We start from the raw sequence: 20,063 nt of genomic DNA on the forward strand, positions 1-20,063 counted from the left end.
ACAAAAAAAAGTAGTAACTCAAATGTTTTTGTCGATGTTTAAAAAAAAGAAAATACTATCGATCCCATATTTGTTAAATTTCGTTTTAGAACTATTCTTCCGATACTAAGTTTTCCACCAACACAACTTTTCTGAGGCAGTTTTCTAATTTGTCTCAATTTTTTTTTAAAATATTTTATGGTTCTATTTATAAAATATTTATTAAAATATAGAAGCTATAGCCGAATTCTCCTCTTTGCGTAGATTGCAATGAGGAGGAAGATTTCAAACATGTAATAATGATATGTCCACGTTATGTGGTAGAAAGGAAACGAATGTTTGACGATATATACAGGTATTTAGATGCACCATTTCGCTACGAAGACATTATATTCTCCACCAACAGTTATGTGCTTAAGTCGATAGCAGAGCTAGCAATGAAATATGAATGTATTTAGAAGCTATAGCCGAATTAGAATGAATGGAACAAAATGCTTAGAGAAGGATTACGTGATTTTAATTTTGGTTAAGCGAGAAGGATGGCAGGAGCACAGAGTGCTGCTCCATCCATTAGCAGTAGTTTATGTAAATAGCGGTATATAGTAGAATGATGAATGTGTGAAGCGAATGTATTTGTAGGTAAGAATGGAGAGTGAGTGATATTCTAGTGATAAGCACCTAGACGATGCTGGCTGTATGGCGGAAGCCAATGCCAAAAAAAAAAAAACAAAAAAAAAAAAAAATATTTTGTAGTTTAGTTATTAATTTTTTTCATTGGAGACTTTTTATACGATTTTTTTCTCCCTTCATTCCTCTTTCTTGAAACTTTTGAGCTGTATAGTCAAGTTATTTAGGTCCATCAGGAGGTGATACATCCCAAAGTGGACGGAGACGATTAGCAAAAAACATCCTTTAGTGTTGGTTCACTTATTAAACTTTAAATTAAATCCAAGGCCTAAAAACGGGAATCACACCCCCAGACCTCTAAAATCTCTCGCCTGGGACCTACTCTGTTAACGTTTAGTAATTTGTCATTGCTAATTTTACTGCGGGTCAGCTTCATTAAAATCGGAACACTTAAATTATGATACCCAGTTATGTTGTAAAACGTTACTGTTTGATCAGGTAACGATAGTTTATTACCTGATTATTACTTATTTTTTTTTAGGACTTTTCACATATTCATTAGTTAGTTTAAAAACTAACTAAAAAATCGTTCCTAAAAGCCATTAAACAACTTGGGAATTTCAGGATACCATTTAGTGAATGGAGCATTAAAGTGTGCACCATATTTTTTTCTTTAATGGACGAAAGTTTTGATTACTCTTCAGGATGAATTTATTGTCGACCAAATGGAGCTGTAATTAAGGATATTGATTGCGTGTGAACAGATCCCTGAGGGGGTGGGGGGTAGGTCATAAATGTATTAATTCTGAAACAAATTCTGTTAGCTGTGTTATTAATATGTTTTGCAGTCAGAGAGTTTGGCAGCTGTTATATTCTTTTTTCATAGTCGTTTTATTTTTGTCTCTTTTAATCTTATTTTTATGAATATTGGTAGTAGGTCAAGGATAAATATAAAAATACGGGAGGAAAATACACATTCATGCGACTCCTCTAATTGTGTATGACGTTGTTAAATTATACAATTCCCTACAAAACGTTCTGTTTTCCTTAGATAAATAAGTAAGCTGAAAAATGTAAGGTTTCAAGATCCAACGCTTGTATTCCAGCAGTTGAAGACATCCTCATAACATTTGAAATAATAGATTCGCAATGTCACAGACGCTTTAGAGTTCAAAACCCACTTAATAACAGTTGTTTGGAAAAAAAAAACCTTGGAATTTTTATGGTTCTATTTATGTTCTTTGATTATTTACTTAGGAGGTGTGGGGGGCCTTATTTATTTTATTACATTCTTAAATTTTTTTACTATTTATACTTCCACGTTATATTTTATGCCATACTGTTTACCAAAGCGAATGCGTATTACATTTTTTTAAGAAAGGTTTTAAAAAAAAAAAAAAATTATTTTTAATTAGGTTTCGAAGCGTTTGTGAAATTACAAATCTTTTATCTCAAATGTTAAGGGGATTTTGACTTGACTGCTGTGGACTGCTAGCAATAGATCTTGTAAACTTTAACATCTTTCTGGACATACAGAAATATTTAAGGTAAACAAACTAATTGTATTATAATTTATTATTAATTTTATTTTAGAATTATTGCGATGACGTCAAATTTTCCATACCCGGTTTCACCTTAAATATCCGTTTTGATTTTTCTCGAAGTAAGGAAAAGTCAATTGATTTTAAGGTCAGTGAGATACATTTGCAGTTTGCATTAATTAACATAAAGATATGTACATATAAATCCAGAGCAAAAAAACATTTTTGTCGTTCTTCCTAGGACCACAAAACTCCTGTTTGCTAGGAGTAAGACTAATTATTGTTTTTATTTTAGAAATGACGTAATACTATGGATTAACATGAAATGTGAGATGATTAATGCGTAAACCGGCGACCTGCTGGGATGTTTAAACTCTGTCTCTGTTAGACACCATCTTTCTCTCTCTCTATTTTGCTAGGAGCTGTTCCTGTCCTAGCCTGCTGTGTTCCGGGCTCGTACTAGCTGTTTTTAGATAGTGGAGTGAAGGATGAGAGTAAGAGACTGTTGGAAAGAGATAGTGTGGTAATGTAAAAAACATTGGGATGGGACGGCCCTTACGTAGTACCGTCTACCAGCACCATATGGTGCAAGTTTAAGCCACCTGGTGTTAGACAACCTTCACCACAATGAACACCCACACTTTTATTTAACACGGTCTTTTTTTTTTACACCCTAATCTAATGGGTCGTTTCCTATTCGTTGTATTCCACCCGCTATCCTGTACATAGACTTTCAGGGACACCATATTCTATCTAGTCTTCTGGCTCAGGAGGATTAGTGTGTATGTGAGTGAACTGTGACATCAAGAATAATATGCTCTCTTTGGGCTTCTCACAGATATTCTTCTATGAGGTTATCATCTACGTGGTGACCCCTTTCAAGCAATTATTTCTTTAAAAATCACTCAATTTAAACTAAAGCCAAATTGTATGAGAGGACTTATTCCAGGGAAGGGAGTAAGCTTGGCCAACCTAAAGACCACGTTGTCAAGGAATCTCTTTAAGTTCCACTTTGCAAGGCTTCAAGCCGCTTTACCTAAGTCACCAGTTGTCTTGCTTTTTTTGAAAGAACATAATTTATCCTAAGATTTCCCAAAAATCATGTATTCTTAAATTACTGAATTCTTCCTCACAGAAGAGAACATTATCATATAACACATTTACTTCAAAAATGTTAAGTTACTTAAATGAAACTTTGCAGACATCTATTCAGCATGAATTTTGGCTGAACAATGGAGCCTCTGCTACAATGTTTGGACAACAAGTAGAAACTCCTCTCAGATACTAATATTTTATACGCTTGAAGTAATTTTCCAAACAAAGTGTATTATATATTATTCACATAGTTGACACAAAATGGATGATGACAAGTTCCTGTAGTGTTTCTGTTGTTTTCTTATGCACATTATATTGCCTTCAGCAAAACTTTTTACATGTTTAAACAGATGATTTGTTCGTCAGTCTAACAGAAGTACCCATTTTGCTAAATTGTAATTGTTTTCCTTAAAACGGCTCCGGTTTTCTTTTTATTTTTTCCAGAAAATTTTAGAGAAATCCTTGCAAAGAGGTTTTCTTAAAGCAATGATGAGGAAACATCTTCCTTCCTAAACGCTCGTTACTCTTTAATTCGCACGCCCTTTGGTTACTTTTCGCCTAAGGCACAATAAGCCTTTTGTGGCTGCGGTAGCGTGGGGCGTACATAGGTCCCGTCCTGCCTTCTAATCTTATTTTTTGCTTACACCGCTCTGTGCCGCCCTATAGTAGACTACAGCATCGTTTCTCAATATTTGGTTAGCAAAACTCTTTTTGACACAATTTCTGTATAAATTTTAACAAAAATTCACTGATTTTATCCATTATAGCTGGCCAAGTTTTCACAAACATTCGTACAACATGCATGAGCTTTTCGCACCTGCCCCAGGCAAAGACACCTAATTAGGAAGTTAGATGGTTAAGCCCCGCCTGAAAAATAGGCATTTACTTTAATAAATCTTTCATTTTATGAATGAAAATTAGTTCATGAATCAGAATTACAATTTTAGTGGGCAGTTTCCTTTAAAACTCGTTAAAGCTCGTTTCTGTTTAAATAAGAGAAAATTAATCGAAAATAATCCCATGATTGAATAGCATCAATCGAAAATCTATTAAATTAAAAGAATGAAGTATTTACACTCAAAAGTAAACGAAGGCTCTTATCACTGATAGGCAGGTCTACAAAAAAAAATAACTCTCAAAAGAATTTTAAGCCAGTTAAAAAGAAAATTCTGAAAATTCCTTGATTGAACTTGAGAATAAGCCCTCAATTGGTATTGAAAGGATTAGTTAAGCTGCAAAGAAAATTGAATGAAAAAGAAAACGTAGATGATGTTGATGTAAGATGGAAAAAAAGAAGAGTTCCTACATTTTAACGTAACGAATGTCTTCCTAAAAAGGAAGATGGAGTTGAAATGAAGAAAAAGCAATAAAAGTAAAAGTATTAGAAGGATTAGGCAAGGCCCGTGCTATTGGATGGACGACCCCCTGGATAACTGTTAAAACTCATTTCAGGCCAAGACCTCTGAAGTTTAGTACATTTTCATCCTAAAGTGACTGTTTTTCTAACCATTCACATCCCCTGTCAGTGTTGGCCCTCAGTTTATTTTGTCTTATATTCTTTGAAAATTATAATTAATGAGAAAAGGGTGGTTTCTAAATTTAGTTAAAATGATTCTTCGCTCGCTTTTGCGTGCTTTGTGTTTTTTTTGGGTTCTGTTAGAGAATTCACTAAAGAAGAATTTTTTATTTAGAGTTGTTAGTTATCATTCAATGATGAAGCAGAGAAGAGGCGAAAATTCGGACTAAAATTAAGTAAATTATTTTAAAACTTGAGTTTCGCCTTTGTGTGGCCCTATATTGTGACTCCAGTTAAGGTGTAAAGGTTAGCCCTTCCCAGCTGAATGCACTATTTTATTATTATACATATTCCAGTGTTCTACATATTATGGAACAGTTAAATGAATTGCTAAAGTTCCAGAATGTGAAGGTAATTCCCTTTTCTTGGAACTACTTGACATATTGCTCAATATCCTTGTTCTAGATTGGTTCTTAACTCTCTGAGATTTTCATACAGATTTGCCAGCACACTGTACTTTTATTTGACGCAATGTTTTCAGAAAAAGTTTGATTGAGAAGAGTTCTGCAAAGGGGGTAGGTGAGATTAAAAGAGTTCTTTTCTTCCTCACTCCCTCTGACAATTCTACGTATAACGTGACTGAATCGTCAACCGTTGCCGTTTGCCTACAATATTTTCAGATCAGCGTATCAGTGTAGTTTATTAATTAGTGTAATCGAAATTAAGTTTTGAGAGCTTCTTCAAAAGTTTTCTTAATTACTAATCATCACATGATTCTAATATTAAATATTTTTAATCAGCTCTTGACTAATTCTAATTATATCATAAATTTAGGAAACAGCATCCTACTTATTCAGTATTTACTCACAATGAACTTACGATAAGCTTATAAGTACTACGCAGGTCTTTTTTTTTATTTATTTATTTTTTTTAAGCGAAGAATTTCTTCACTATAAGTCGTGTGATCCATTCCTTATAAATTAGGAGATGTAATTGCAATAGTTCCATTATTTATAATTATGAATCTTCCATTATTAATAAAAGTATATCTCAATGCTTAAATTTTGAACTAGTAAAAAATACTGATGTCTGATAACTTTCGAAAGTAAAAAAAATCGAAATATTCTACTTTCGATAAATAATAACAGATGATTGGAATTTCATTTATTTATTATAAGTGGACAATTTTAGTAACAGATCAGATTGTGGAGGTATTTTCTCAAACTCTGACAAGCTTAAAATAGAAAATTAGTTGGCACTGCTAGTCAACATTTTCTTAGTTTTATCTAAATAAAGGTACGGTTAAAAGAGGAAACCAAAATATATTTTGTTTTGCGTTTACTTTAGCCGTGAATAGCAAAGAGTGATAAAAAATAATAATAATTTCGTTAGAGTGCAGTTTAAAATATTACCACCCACATAAGAAGACTTAAGTTTACCTCTATTAGAAACTAAAAATTCACCTTCAAAGAGAATTCCTCAGCGTCTTATGCTTACGCCAGTTTTTCTTTATGCTTTCTTGCAACACACTGAAATATAATATTTCTTGGTTATTTATTTATTTATTTTTATGTATGTATAAAGAAAATGTTTCATCAAATTGGTTTTTCTAATAATATCGAGCCAATTTAATTGATCAGAATGGCTCAGATGCCTTCTCTCCAAGTAATATATAATATAACCAGATTCCTCCTGACAAGTTCCCTTCAATGACAGTGTATTCATGTCTTATTAATAGTTGCTATTGTATTTCCAGTCCTGGAAGCATTGAGTCCCATAATCTGGGAGCAAATGGCATTCTATGTTGAGGAGGTGTAGACTGACATGGGGTTTCAATTTCGGCATTGGATTTGATTTACTGCATCTCCAATTGTTTGTAAACAGAATTTGTTGACTGACCCTTGCAGAATCTCTAGTAATTTTCCTTGTACAGTAGGATTAGAGCAGTAGTTAATTGGAAAACTATATTGACCCTCTACTTCTCATGGACTAGCCACTTCCTCCAGGGATCTATGCTGACTGTCACCTGCTCTCTGCAGAGATGTTAGATTTTAGAGAACTCACTGGCTAAACTTGAGTAAGTTCATCATCATCACCATCATAATACAGACACACGCACTCGCATACACACAGAGGTTTTCATGAAACTAACTTTTCGATTATATCGTGCAAGTGTTTCTGACAGTTTTTGCAATTTTGTCTTCTCCATTCGCATTAATGTTTAAGTATAAAAAAATTTACAGCACTAGCAGATGCAGCTGTAAGTTAAATTTTTTTTGTTTTTAATTACATCCAGTTCTCTCTTTCTAGTTTAATATTTCATTCTCTAAGATAAAAACTTTAGATAAGTTAAAACTTGGTGAAAAATTACAAAAGTTCTCTTTCTCTCTCACACACACTTTCTCTCTCTGATAAGGCTACTTTAAAAAAAAGGTAATTAAAAATTAAGTTAAAAACTAAGAACATTGCTAGAATCCCAAATTTAAGGGAAATCGGTTAACCGTTAGTACTACGGGTGGAAGGAGGGGTGGTCCGTCGTGTGAGTGTTATGCATCGAATTTGTTAAATTTTAAATTTATTCAAATTTAAGAAAATTAAATTAGATGGGAATTTCTATTAAGGGGGGCACCACGGAGTGAGGAGATGGGTGGTAGGCTTCCCTCTAAATGCAACCATTCCAGTATCTACATAAATGTAGATCAATTACATGTGATAAATATGTAGATACCGGAGAATTGTAAAGAGATAACAGTGTGTCATATCAGGTTTTAGATACCACAAGAATAAGTTTTTATTTAATTTATTTCTCTATTTGCTTACTTACTACAGTAAGAGAAAACAGAATGAGCCAGAACTCCTCACTACATGGGAATTATTTTTCTTTTATCTGCCAGCCAATCTAAAGAGCTGAAGAAACACTAAGAAGCGGCCCAATTCTAGAGATTAATAGACGAGATAGACCGATGTTCTTCTCTAAGACTCTTATAGAGAAGAAGTCCTGTGATATATCTACCACTGTAATGAGAAATCTCAGCCAATATTAGTTTCAGAGGACGTTTAGAAGGTCTAGGAGATAAGTGAGTTTAACAAAAGAAATTATTCTACAACTGTCCAACGGAGGACTTTATTTATAATCTTTCAGATATCATCTTAGAAGACATATTTCTGAGATTTCTTTGGATTTTCGTTCTTTTTAAAAAATAATAATTATAAGAAAGAAATTATTGTAATTGTGCACTTTTTCGAGATTAAGTTTTCCTCGATTAGATATATGAGAGGGTTAAATTTTAGGAAAATACCGTTGTAACTTTTTCCATAGCATTTTACCGAATGAATTTTTCACTTTTCTGGGATTTTTCTTTAAAATTAGTATATTAAATGCAAATCATTAACTTTTTTTTGGCATATGCATGTTCTTGTACTACCGCTATGTGTACTTAAAATTAATAAGCATAATTATTTAATTGATCATATAAAAAATATTGAACTATTTTAAGTTTAATGGATTAGTATCATTATAATTTAATATTTAAAATTATAAGTTAGCAAAACATATGTTACAGAAAAGTTTTGACGCACCTGTACTGCTACCTAAAAGAAACCTTCTGTTCTAACATAAAGTGCTGTGAGTGATTTTACGTGATAGTGATGAATATTTTACACAAAATAATCCTCCAAAAATTAAATCAATTTCAGAAAACTAAGAATGTTAAAAAAAGATTTGCTTAACGTGTGGCCCAATTTATTGTAACTACAAACAAAACATCAATACTTAAAAAATACATTCTAAAAAATTGAAATGTATCTTAGAAATTTCGCTTTATTAATTTTTACTCTTCTAAAGCCCAAGTCAATTCAATATTCACTAAAGTCAACATAAACTACCTAACCTTCACGGGATAGGCTTTTCGTCTAAGTTTAGAGTTGATCTTATGAATTATTGAAACGATTGCAGAATCAATTTAATATTTGAACTCTTAAGGGAGGTGTTTTCACTGAATTTCCCTCACTGGTACTATAAACAACTATTACATGAATAATTTAGATAGGAAAATTCATTTTAGGGCTTTCTGACGAGTGGATGGAGATTGCTTATAAAAGTTTTTACAAGGTGAATAATGTTAGTTATTATAAAATTCAGTCAATGAAAAAAATAGTTAGTTACATCATTAAGAATTTCAGGGAAAAAATGATCAATTCACATCATATTTTTTTGTTTAAACAAAAATTGAATTATTTCTCGTTATTAGATTTTTTGTATGAAGATAGTTTTTCTTTTTTGTCGTTCATTGCTAGTACAGCTGGCATTATTAAGGTATAGATAAGATTAAATTAGGTGTAAAAGATCTAATCAAAATGTTCTGTAGCATTAACGTTATATAACATTAAGAAATTACTTACAAATGTTTATGTATGTATACATTAATTTATTACTTAAGCCTTGCTTTGATATTAAGCCGCTTCTTTGAGATTCGTTATTACTGATATTTTACTAATGTTGTTTTGTATTTTGTTCTCATAAGACAATTGTAGAGCCCATATGTGGAAGCTTTTTATCAGTAAGAGTGGACTAAAGCCCTTTTCTTAAAGGGTCTTGCCCTCTCCCTAAAATTAAAAAAAACATCTCTTGAGTTGACATCTGCAATGACATTATCCGAACAGCTCGGGATTATGCTAATGCAGTTACGATAGAAAGAGGTTATAAAAGGTTTTAAGTTAAAACAACAAAAATGTGGTAAACACAGACACTACTTGCTCAGAGACATTTTTTTGTCTACATCCGCTTTCATTAAGCTTGGATATTAAGCTGCAAAAAAAGAGAAGCCTAATCTCCAAACAACCAGAAAAGTAGATTATAAGTTTTCTAAGGAAAAAAATATATGGCGTGGCCCACTCGCATGACGTCCTCTTAAAGAGATATAACTTTTTACGAAAAAATTTCCAAAATTTATACCTTTCTCAACCACTTTTCTTTATTTTGGAACTTTTTTACATATTTAATATCTGTTAATTGCATAAATAATGAAGTCTCTCATTTTACTTTAATGACTGAAGGTAGTAACTTAGGCAAGGCAACCTCGTTAATACAAAGCTGTCTTAACAAGTATATATCCCTGGGAAAATGTTAAGAACACTTTTAAGTACAGCAACTTTAAAGAAAATCTTGCTACCGTTTTCCAGAAAGTTCCAAAAAAACTGAAGACATTAGGAAAAGTGGCAATTAGGTTGGTTGATTTTGTCCATAAAGTTATGCCAGGTTCTATAATGGGACCTAAACTGAAGATCAAATTTGAACATTTTACATTTTTAAGACACAACCGTCATCCCCTCTTCCAAAGTCCCTAAATAGAATTTTAATTACAGACCATGAGTAAATAAAATTTAACAAGTATTTCAGTTTTTGTAAAAACTTACAAGTGATTAAGACCCTCTAGATTTGTGTGATTTTTATTTTCAAGTAATGAATGGTTTGATTGACCAAATCCAGGCATTTCACTTCTCTTCATGGGACTCGAGACTGATTGTTGATAGAGTATTCCAGGTGGAAAGTTTATTACTTTCTTGGGATGGCTGTTGGCAGTCTCAAATGATGATCCCGGGTCTGTCCAGTGAGTGATAGATGTTATTAGTTCTTTCACTTACCTCTTTCAGGCTATAGGTAAAAGTGGTGTTTATGTCGGAGATTCTGTGTACAGAGGTGTAAGAATTTATTTACCAATCAAGACCAATAATAGTTGTCATGTTTTTTGTGCTCGAAAGTTTAGGTAAGACTGGTTATTGTTTTTGTTTTGATAGATACTCGGGATCTTTAGGGCTTTAGATAGCCTCGATTTTAGCGTTCCTACTGAAATGTTTTTAAAAATAATTCTATTCGGCCACGTGCAGATGTCAAAAGGACAAAAAAAAAAGTATCACGTGTAAACTGGCAATATTTTGTTTTTCAAAGTTTGTAACCTACAATTATAAAGAATTAAATAATGTTTTGGATGATCATTAAAGATAAAAATTATAATTCGTCGTCATGGATGACATATTCAGTTAATTACGTCATATTAACTGTATAATTTCTCGTAATCAGTTATCAAAATCATCAGAAAACTTTTTTGTTGTGATCACTGTTAAATGAAGTCAGTTGAACATATGTTGCTACAATTTATACCACACAGGCCACTGTTGTCAAGGTCAGGAAGGCATAAGTCACTGCAATCCTCTCTTCCCCCAACTTCTTCCTCTTCCGTTTTTTATCAGGAAGTTTTTTTTAAAAAAAGATTTTAGTAAAAACAAATTCATTCAACTTAAAACGTTCGCATTAAAGTTTTCTTTGCTACTTTTTCCCTGTAGTATTCTCTCTTGTTACACATTAAGATTTTTACGAGTATATGTAAGATGTAAAGTTTATGCGCCTGATGAGTGTTAAACGGATTAGTCACTTTTTCAATCACCTTGGCACCCCTGAAGACATCCCAGTCTAACAGCGCACAATACTAACACCTCAAACACTCGAATGTTCCTAGTAGGCTATAGAGCTGGTTGATATGTGTTGACTATTTGGTTTGGCAAACTCTCTAGTAAAATCAAGCTCAGCCCAATCTGCCATGCAACCCAAAGGTTTAAGGTACTTGAGGAGGTATTGAGAACGAAGCCTCCGGGACATCAGGCACTTCCCAACAACAAACCTTTTCTCATTAACGAGAGCTCGGTTTTCCAGGAGCTGATTTTCCCTAATACCAAACTCTCTACTCTTCCTAGACAGCCTCTGGAGATTCTGGATCCCCTGATTTTTTGGGAGCCATCCTTAAAACAGCTTTGAGATTAACTTTAAGACTAATTTATTTTGTATTTGTTGCAGGTAAAGGGTAGAAGATATTTCTTCCAAATATTTCCAGAATCTTAAGTATTATCTCTCGGAATTATATCTTTAGAATTGAAATATTTATTGATTACTGAGAATATTTACTGGACATTAAAAAAAATAGTGAGTTTCTAATTGAGGTATATATTTGTGTACTTTTTATTTACATATATAGATTTATTTGTTTGTTTGAAATTAATTTTGTGTTGCTGAAAATGCGTTGGGTTGATATTTAAAACTTAGAAAGCTTTTTGAGAATGACAATTTCTTATACTTAAGGATTACATTCTACTAAAAGAATAGTAATGTAACCACTGTTTAGGCTACGGATAATTGCATACTTCAATACTTTTCCATTAATTTAATGTGTAATCGGCATCATAAGATTATTAATATTATCTTGATTAAAGCTTCTTATCATATTTAAATTAATCACCATAAAATTTCCAAAACGTTAATACAGTTTTATATGAACACTTTTTTAGATCGTAAAAGGGGAGTAACTGAACAATTTCTTAGTTCCCACTAAGGATTGCAAAAGTTCCAATAAATTGTATCTTTCAATCTACATCTTTTCCCATTATCGATATATTCTTCCTCTTGTAATATTCTTTCATTTCGTTTAAATTTTTCTTTAATACATAAACGTCCCGTCACACCCTCATCGTCTTCCTCAAATTTTAAAACTATAAAATAACAGAATTTAAGAACTTTAACTTTGGTTAAATTTGGCATAAAAACGTAATATACTACATAAGATATATGAAAAAACAATAAATTATTGAATTATTGTAATTATAATACAATACAAACAAATTATGTTTTGAAGATACTTTTTTTTTAATTTTTAATAATTTTTTAAATTGATATCATTGAGTTAGATATTATAAAGAAACAAATTACAAGAATGTGATTACAATTATTTGTTATATGTTTATAGAAAGAATTTGTAACAAACAAAACTTTTGTCGGTTTTCTGTTATAATTCTAAAATAAACATACGTACCATAATTTAAAAACATAAAATAATAACAATCTTTGTAGTTTATTATGTTTTATGTCTAATTTAACTAAATATGTTTTAATTTATATTTTTTATAGTTTAATATTTGAGGATGACGTTTATTATGTTCAGGAAAATTGTTATTGTACTTCTATTCGGATGCTTGTTTTCAACTTTAGAATCTTACTTTTTCAAATTGATGGTGAGTCCGTTCATTACACTTAGAAGGGAGATCTCTTCGTCATATTTCTATATCAAGGGGTAAAATAAAGTTAAGAGAGAGTTTAGAAATAGAGCACTTGCTGCTATGTTAAATTTTTAGTAGAAACTTGTTCTTGAATCTTGAGTTCTCCTGTTTCTCAATCTCAAAGTTTGCCATTGTTTCTTCTTTCAAGAGTTAAGTTCAGTAGTAACCAAGCCGCCACACCCTCGGATAATCGACACAAAAGAAATTTAACAATTAATGCTGTCGATTACAATATGTTATATATATAAGTAAAAACTTCTGCTAAATTGAAGAGCAAGCAAAATAATAAATTCTGGGCTAAATACTTGAAACAAAAAATTCGTTTAGCGGTCTGTCTTGAAAATTGCTGTGTCTTAGTACATGTACAAGTAGGAACCTAGCTAGCACAAGGGTGCTGTTATCCACTCAGTTTTCTAAACCAGTGAACCGGCAGGAAACCGTGACCTTACGGAAACATCTCTCCGTCCACTTCCCAACTAAAAAACGATTTGTACGTAAATGGTAGTATATTGGATTTACGGTTCACAGCGGTTCTAGTATTTTATAGATTTTATTTGATAAAGGGTAATACGAAAAAGGAAAATTATTGACCTGTTTTATGTATCTAGAAGGAAGAGTAATATTGCAATCGTAATAAATGTTCACTCAATATTTTGGGATCCCTCGAATACAAAATTAGTTTCGATTTTTTGCGATTTGGTCTGTGAGTGAACAGCTCAAAAAATCTTTGATGATAGAGTTGTAGAACAACAGATTATATATCTTTGATTTTATCCGTCGTAGCGCGCATGCTCACTGTATCCCTGGCCAGTTGCAGACTTTCATCCATCACCAGAGGTAGATTGATGATACAGAGATTTCGACTTCACTTCGGTTTCCGTCCCGCACTTGTTGACTACAGATTTTATAGTTATAACGATTTCTAAAAAATAATTTTAATAAGTGCCTTACACTTTATTCGTCACCTTAATCGAAATACAAATTTTCAGATGTAACTTTTATATTTTTTGAGAGGGTGAGATTTGCTTTAAACTTGATTTTGATAAATTTAGAAGATACATAGGAACATCCTATTATCACTTGTTAGTTTTTTTTTGGTAATATTTTTTAAAGTGAGTTCTGGATTTTGGAGTGTCTCTAACGTTACCGTCAAGTATTTTTTGAAGAGTAGGGAATCTACTAGGTCTTTCGCACACCCGTGAGACACCTTTAACTAGATCCTAACCAATCTTACCTTGAAGAGGTTCCTTTCTTTTCCGCGGAAACCTGTGGCCCTCCTCAATCGGCCCACATACATTTCTCCAAATTAGTCTTTGATCTTCCTCTTCACCTTTGTACTTGGGCTTCTTTATATGTCCTCTCTTAATGGCTCTTTTCCCTTCCATTCTCTTGAAGAGATCATACTACCTTAGACTTCTTTCCCTCAGTGTTCCTCTGCTTCTGACCTTGCAAGATTCTGTTTAATGATCCTAGTCTTTGTAGACCTTGTACGTGATGGACAGAACTGGAGGATCAGGAAAAACGGGGAGGTATATGCTTTGTTCGAGGAGCCGGATATCGTCAAAATTGTAAAACTCGGAAGACTGCGATGGGCAGGGCACGTGGCAAGGATGGGGGATGAAGAAATACCCCAAAAAATTATGGATGGTAGCATACAAGGTCCCAGGAAGGTAGGCAGACCAAGAACGCGATGGCAGGACTGTGTGGCAAGAGATGCTTTGGCATTGCTTGGATTCCGTAACTGAAGGGTGGCTGCGCAGGACAGAGACGCCTGGCGGGAACGTCTTGAGGAGGCCAAGACTCTTCATGAGTTGTAGCGCCATTTAAGAAGAAGAGAAGTCTTTGTAGACCACGTAGTTGCAGAATCTTAAGAGTGGTTTTTAATTTTGATTTTTGTTTTTTTTTGACTATCGATGTAAGTTGTTGTGATAATGAAATATGTCTGTAGACTCCAAGAATACCATGGGCCATCGATTTTTGTGTAAGGAGGTAGTAACATGCTCCACTCCTAGAAAGGGTTGGAGGGAGCAGAGAGAACGCCTTATCTTTAGTTTTCCTCTTTTCCATGCCTTTGTAAATCATGTTCTACCACTATCTCTGGATTTCTCCCTAAGTTTAGCAGAGTTCAAGGTATTAAAAAAAAAGTAATGCATAAAAGAGACATTTGATGTTTTAAATCAAAATTTGACCTATTTTAAACATTTATAATTTATAAAAGCTTTCTGATAATTTCCATGGATTAACAAACCATCGAGTTTCTGTGGTCGGCTTTAAAATTAGAAGAGCATGTAAATGTGGGGTATCCAGGTTTCAATATTCATGGAATGTTCGATTTTCCTTTATATATAAATATTCAGAGTGATTAGTAGGGACCCAAAATATTCTGCTTGTGGTTTACAGTCAACTCTCGGCCATAAATTATCCACATCGTTCCCAGAAAACAGTAGGGTATGTAATTAATAATAACAGTTTCTTAGACCGTAGGGTACTTCTGGGTTCTTGGCGTTCCATTGGCCGACCGCACTCACACTTACGCAACTACGAGGGGGTGGGTGGTGGTCTTTCTTGCACAAGTGGTTGAGATTTGTGTAGCTGTTTAGTTTTTGCACAGTTCTGCTCGCTTTTGCATACTCTTAAAAAAAATCATTACGTTTTTCTCTATATAACATTAATTTGCTGAGGAAACGTCCAAGAAAATCACTGCTGATTAAGTTTTCCTTTCTTACAAAAGGAAGTATTGCAAGTTTTGAGCTTCCTTAAGTAGGGGGAAAAATGGTTTTTTACAAATTGATCAATTGTTTTGAATAGATCTTTGCAGAATCTCTATTTAAAAAAAGTCTATATTATTTAAAAAAAAAAATGGCAATTCAAGGAGTAATCGTAATGCACGTCAAGCCCAAATTCAAATAAAATACTTTGACGGTCTACACAGCCCTACTTCCTGTGGACTGCTATATTCATTCAACTCCAAATTTTGACAAAACATTTGACCATCAAAGATATTATACGGATGATAAAAGAATTACGATCAAGTGGCACTTATTGGTGAGTTTTAAACTTCAACCATCTCAAAAAAACCAATCATTTCACAATCCATCAATTCATTTTTAATTGTGTTTGCTTGATATTTTCCCATCGCCAATCATTTCGATGCAAGGCCAGACGTAGTGTAATAAGAAAAGCTGTATTGTGTTCTCATTAATTACCACCAATCCAACGCAGTCTACTTTCCCGAGTCTCAATACAATCACTCCTCATAAACTTCCATTTTAACGCCCTTGTGTATTCTAATTACTAATCCTGTCTATGTAGCTGCGGCTAATGGAATAATGTGTCAAAGTTTATTGCAGGAATGCAAAATACGAGAAAAACCAGTCGAAACAGAAATACGTATTTACAGATTAATATTTTGAGAGGAAAGATTGGCTCTAATAAACGCAAATCATATCAAATCAAGTCAAAATTATAATTATATGTATTAACGTTGTCAGTTGTTTTTTAAAAGTTTAACTTGGATTTTGGTAAAATCCATGACGTTACCTTCTGGTATTCTGGAAGAGTGGGAATCTCATAGCAGATTTTGGCAACTTTATTGTGATACACCTGGAAGAATCAACTTTTTTGGGTACTAAATTACTTATTCCAGAGAGCCCCAAACGTTGGTAAAATGATCATTGATACCAGTTTCACGTATCGCTGGCAGACTAAGTCGCGTGCAAAGTTACAAAAGATTCTCCCTCCAACCACAGTTACATCCTCATTGATCAAAGCTCAATGCAGTACTTTAAAAGCGGAGACCCTATTTGTTAAAAATCACAAAGTACCATGACCTGTTTTATTCTCTTAGATAAATCATTGCGCGCTGGTGATCCGGGTTTTTAAAGAATAAATTGAGAACAGTAATAATAAAAACAATGACATTTCTCTCTTCAATCTTAATATAAATGGTTAACATTTAATATCATTAAATGAAATGCAATGAAATAAACTTTATAATGCTAAAGCTAAAATAAAACTCCTAGGGGAGTAGTTTAAATGCTTCGTTTAAAACTTCCCATACTTGTGACAGTTATACAAACTTAGTAATATACAAAACTGCTGCTGCTGCTAACTGTTTGTTTTTTCACTGCATGAAAACATAAATGCATTTATTTTTGTTTATTTATTTGTGTCGCATTTTTAACAAAGTTAACTTTATATCCTTGATAAAGTTCAAATAAAACGGTTCGTTATTTAATAAATAAAATCACTCTGGTAGCCACTATGCATTGGTAAAGAACGTCAGATATTTTTACGATTGTAAGAGGCTTACGGATGTAAGATTATAAGAGTAGACTTGGAGTTGAAGTGGGAAAAGGGCCGCTGTAAGTTAAAAGGGAATAAACACCCCCCTTTATGCCAATAAGAGGGGGAATTATCTTCCTTATCCATCTTACGACTTGAGTAATTTTTTAGAGATTGCATGTTGGAGCCTGCATGTAGCCGCTAACAAATCCATCTCACTTGCCTCTTTTGTTTCAGGAGTTAGTAGGAAGTCTTGTTCCTAACCAGAACGAAAGCTTGTTCCAACTTAATTTATCCGGAAGTCTTTATGTATACAGGGTGTTCAGCGTAAGACTACCGTTACTTCGGGAAGCGATTCTGGGCATCATTTGCAACAAAAAAAAACCTATACAAAATATGGCTCGATTCTGCTCCGTTTTATAGATATTTTTAACTTTATGTTCAAGGTATTACAACTTTTTAGCAAAAAGTCGTCTATATTTTTTAAACTACTGAAGCTACAGCAATTTTAATAAGCTCATTAGAAAGAAGGTTAAATTTCCTTTTAAATAAGCTAATCTATATTTCAAAATAATTATATCAAGTGATTCATTTTGTGGTCCAAACTTAAGAAATAGGAAGTTTCTAATTTATTCCCAAAATTTTGACTTCATTTTTAACTCAAAAATATTGTAAGTTTATAAAACGTGCGCTACTCATGAAAACATCTGCATACAAACTACTTTCGAAAGGTAATACCATGAGTAGTGGTTATTTTAATAATTGATACAGAAATTTCTTATTAATTACAAAAAAATAGAAAGATGCAGGCGTCGGCATTATGAAAGGAAATCACCTACCATTAGAATATAATTGATCAGAAACATGAAATCCAGTACCACTTTTTACAAACGTGTGATTTAATAATTAATTTAAGAACTATATTCAAAAATATAAAATTTACATTATAAATAATAAGATAAAATAGAAAGAAGAAAATGGTATATGAGTAAATGAGTGTTAGGTACCAATTTCGAAAGAAAGGATTTTCGTTAAACGAGTTTAGATCTGCTATTCTTTAGTTAATTAGAAAAATATGCTAAATATGTGAATAAAACAAAGATTTTCTTGAAGTAATTAAATTTTTAGACTTAGGAGGCTGTGAAGAGCTAATGAATAAGCCGAGAACTTATTTATCGCTCTAATCAATCCCCAAATTAAAACTTGACATGTTTTATCCCAATTAGATTTTTTGCCTGGAAAACTGCCAGGAGTAGTCAGGACAATAAGTCTCGTTAGGCGGCAACACCTGTCCCTTGTTATAATCAAAACTAATCATAAGTAAAACTGTTAACCGAGTAATAAGATAACCTTTTTGATGTGTAATAACTCTTGTGCAGGGGTGCCTCAATTTTTCTAGTAAGAAAGATCGCTTGGTCTTGTTTTCTCTTCCATCATATTATTTGTGAACTCTGTTCCAATTCGAGCAATATAAAAATCTATTTACCGTAATGTCTAAAAACATGTTGTCATCTATCTTTATATATATATTTTATGTCCTGCAGCACTTTTGTGCCTCGTTCCCCCTAAGTTCCTCCCGCTCCTTCACTACTCCAAGACCAGAAATGATAGTACTTCCTTTGAAAAGCTGGTCTGACCAGGTTAAAAAAGATTAGTTCCCGTCCAAAGAAAAAGGAAAAATATCTTGAGAAAAAGGTAGGAATTTTTCTTCTGTTTTCTGATATCGAGTTCCATCCTTTTCCTGCTCGTTTTTTTTTTTCACTCCACTCATCTCAGGCTTTCATGTTTCCGTCTTTTTTCAGAACTCTTTTCCAACCACACACCCCTAACCCTCGCCCTTAAAAAAAAATTCTAGTGGACTGTTCTTTGTAGTGATCTTTCACCAGAGATTTCTTTTTTTCTTTATTTTTCTTCGCTTCTTTTTAGTTGCTCTTACTTCCAGCTCCCTTCATTTACCATCTCACTCTTTATTTTTTTTAAATAGATATGCTCCTTATTCATGTGCTTTATTATCGTCTATTAATATAATTTGAGTGCCATTCAAGGAAATTTAAAAACGCTTAATTTGAAAATAAAATTCAATGAAGCCAAGTTGAATACCCTTTTTTTTCTTTTTGTACGCGCACGGACAACTCGAATGCTGTACTCATTATGTACATTAACGCACCGCCGCTAAGTATTCTCGTTTATATAATATAATTGATATTTCTTTAAAATAAAAATTAAAAAGTTTAGCTTGAACAAATTATCTCTTACAACAGTTTTCAAGATATTAACTTCTTGTCTTTAACCTCTGAATTTCGGAAACATTCTTTGTATGTTTTTGAATGAGTGGTTGTGTATGACTTAGAGTGAGAATGCGTGACAGATATTAATTTCAAAAACTTTGTGCAAACCTAATTAGAAAACCAATTAGATCAAGATAAAGGAATATTTGCAATTCTTCCTGTGGGGAAGGTAATAAACATCATGGATGTATTTCTTTCGTTTCATACCATGAATTATTTAGGCGAAAGCAGTGTTGTTGTTTGCGGAATCAGCCTAATTGGGTTTATTAGCGGGGCACCCTTTATTATTGCTGCTTCTTGATCAATAGCCCTTCTCGACACTATGAACTCATTTGATATCCATGCTACTCATCTACCAAGTCTACCTTTTCAAAGCTGTATATCATCTCATCGACTTCCGACTGGTTGTAGTGAGGCACACATTTTCCCAATACATCCTGTATTTATTCACTCAGCCAATTGAAAGCTTTTTAAATGAGAAAGAAGATCGTTTTTTGCCCTATCTTGTCCCTCATTATAATTACTACTCCTATTGTTTTTTTTTAATTAGGTTGAAAAACTTTTGTAATTCAAGTCTAAGTTTTCTCTTATTTGCTCTAAAACGTGAAAGCTGTGCCCCGTCTTTATGTT

General features: G+C 32.9%; 1 protein-coding gene across 25 annotated transcripts in view; it reads left to right on the top strand.

Moving 5' to 3' along the window:
• LOC141451698 (uncharacterized) overlaps positions 1–20,063 on the top strand; it is a 221,597-nt gene that overhangs the window by 136,078 nt on the left and 65,456 nt on the right. For 18 of the 25 annotated variants that reach the window (XM_074123226.1, XM_074123227.1, XM_074123229.1 and 15 more), the window contains one exon: positions 11,609–11,734. The exons of 3 other annotated variants lie outside the window; for them this stretch is intronic. The gene's annotated coding sequence lies outside the window, so the exon portion shown is untranslated. Of the gene's footprint in view, positions 1–8,389; positions 8,870–11,608; positions 11,752–17,382; positions 17,592–20,063 lie in introns of those variants that run through there. 4 more of the 25 variants (XM_074123216.1, XM_074123220.1, XM_074123215.1 and 1 more) reach the window with 3 other exon arrangements.

Source organism: Rhodnius prolixus, unplaced genomic scaffold, assembly GCF_049639745.1.
Source record: "Rhodnius prolixus isolate KJV_2025 unplaced genomic scaffold, Rpr scaffold_14, whole genome shotgun sequence".
Classification (NCBI taxonomy): domain Eukaryota; kingdom Metazoa; phylum Arthropoda; class Insecta; order Hemiptera; family Reduviidae; genus Rhodnius; species Rhodnius prolixus.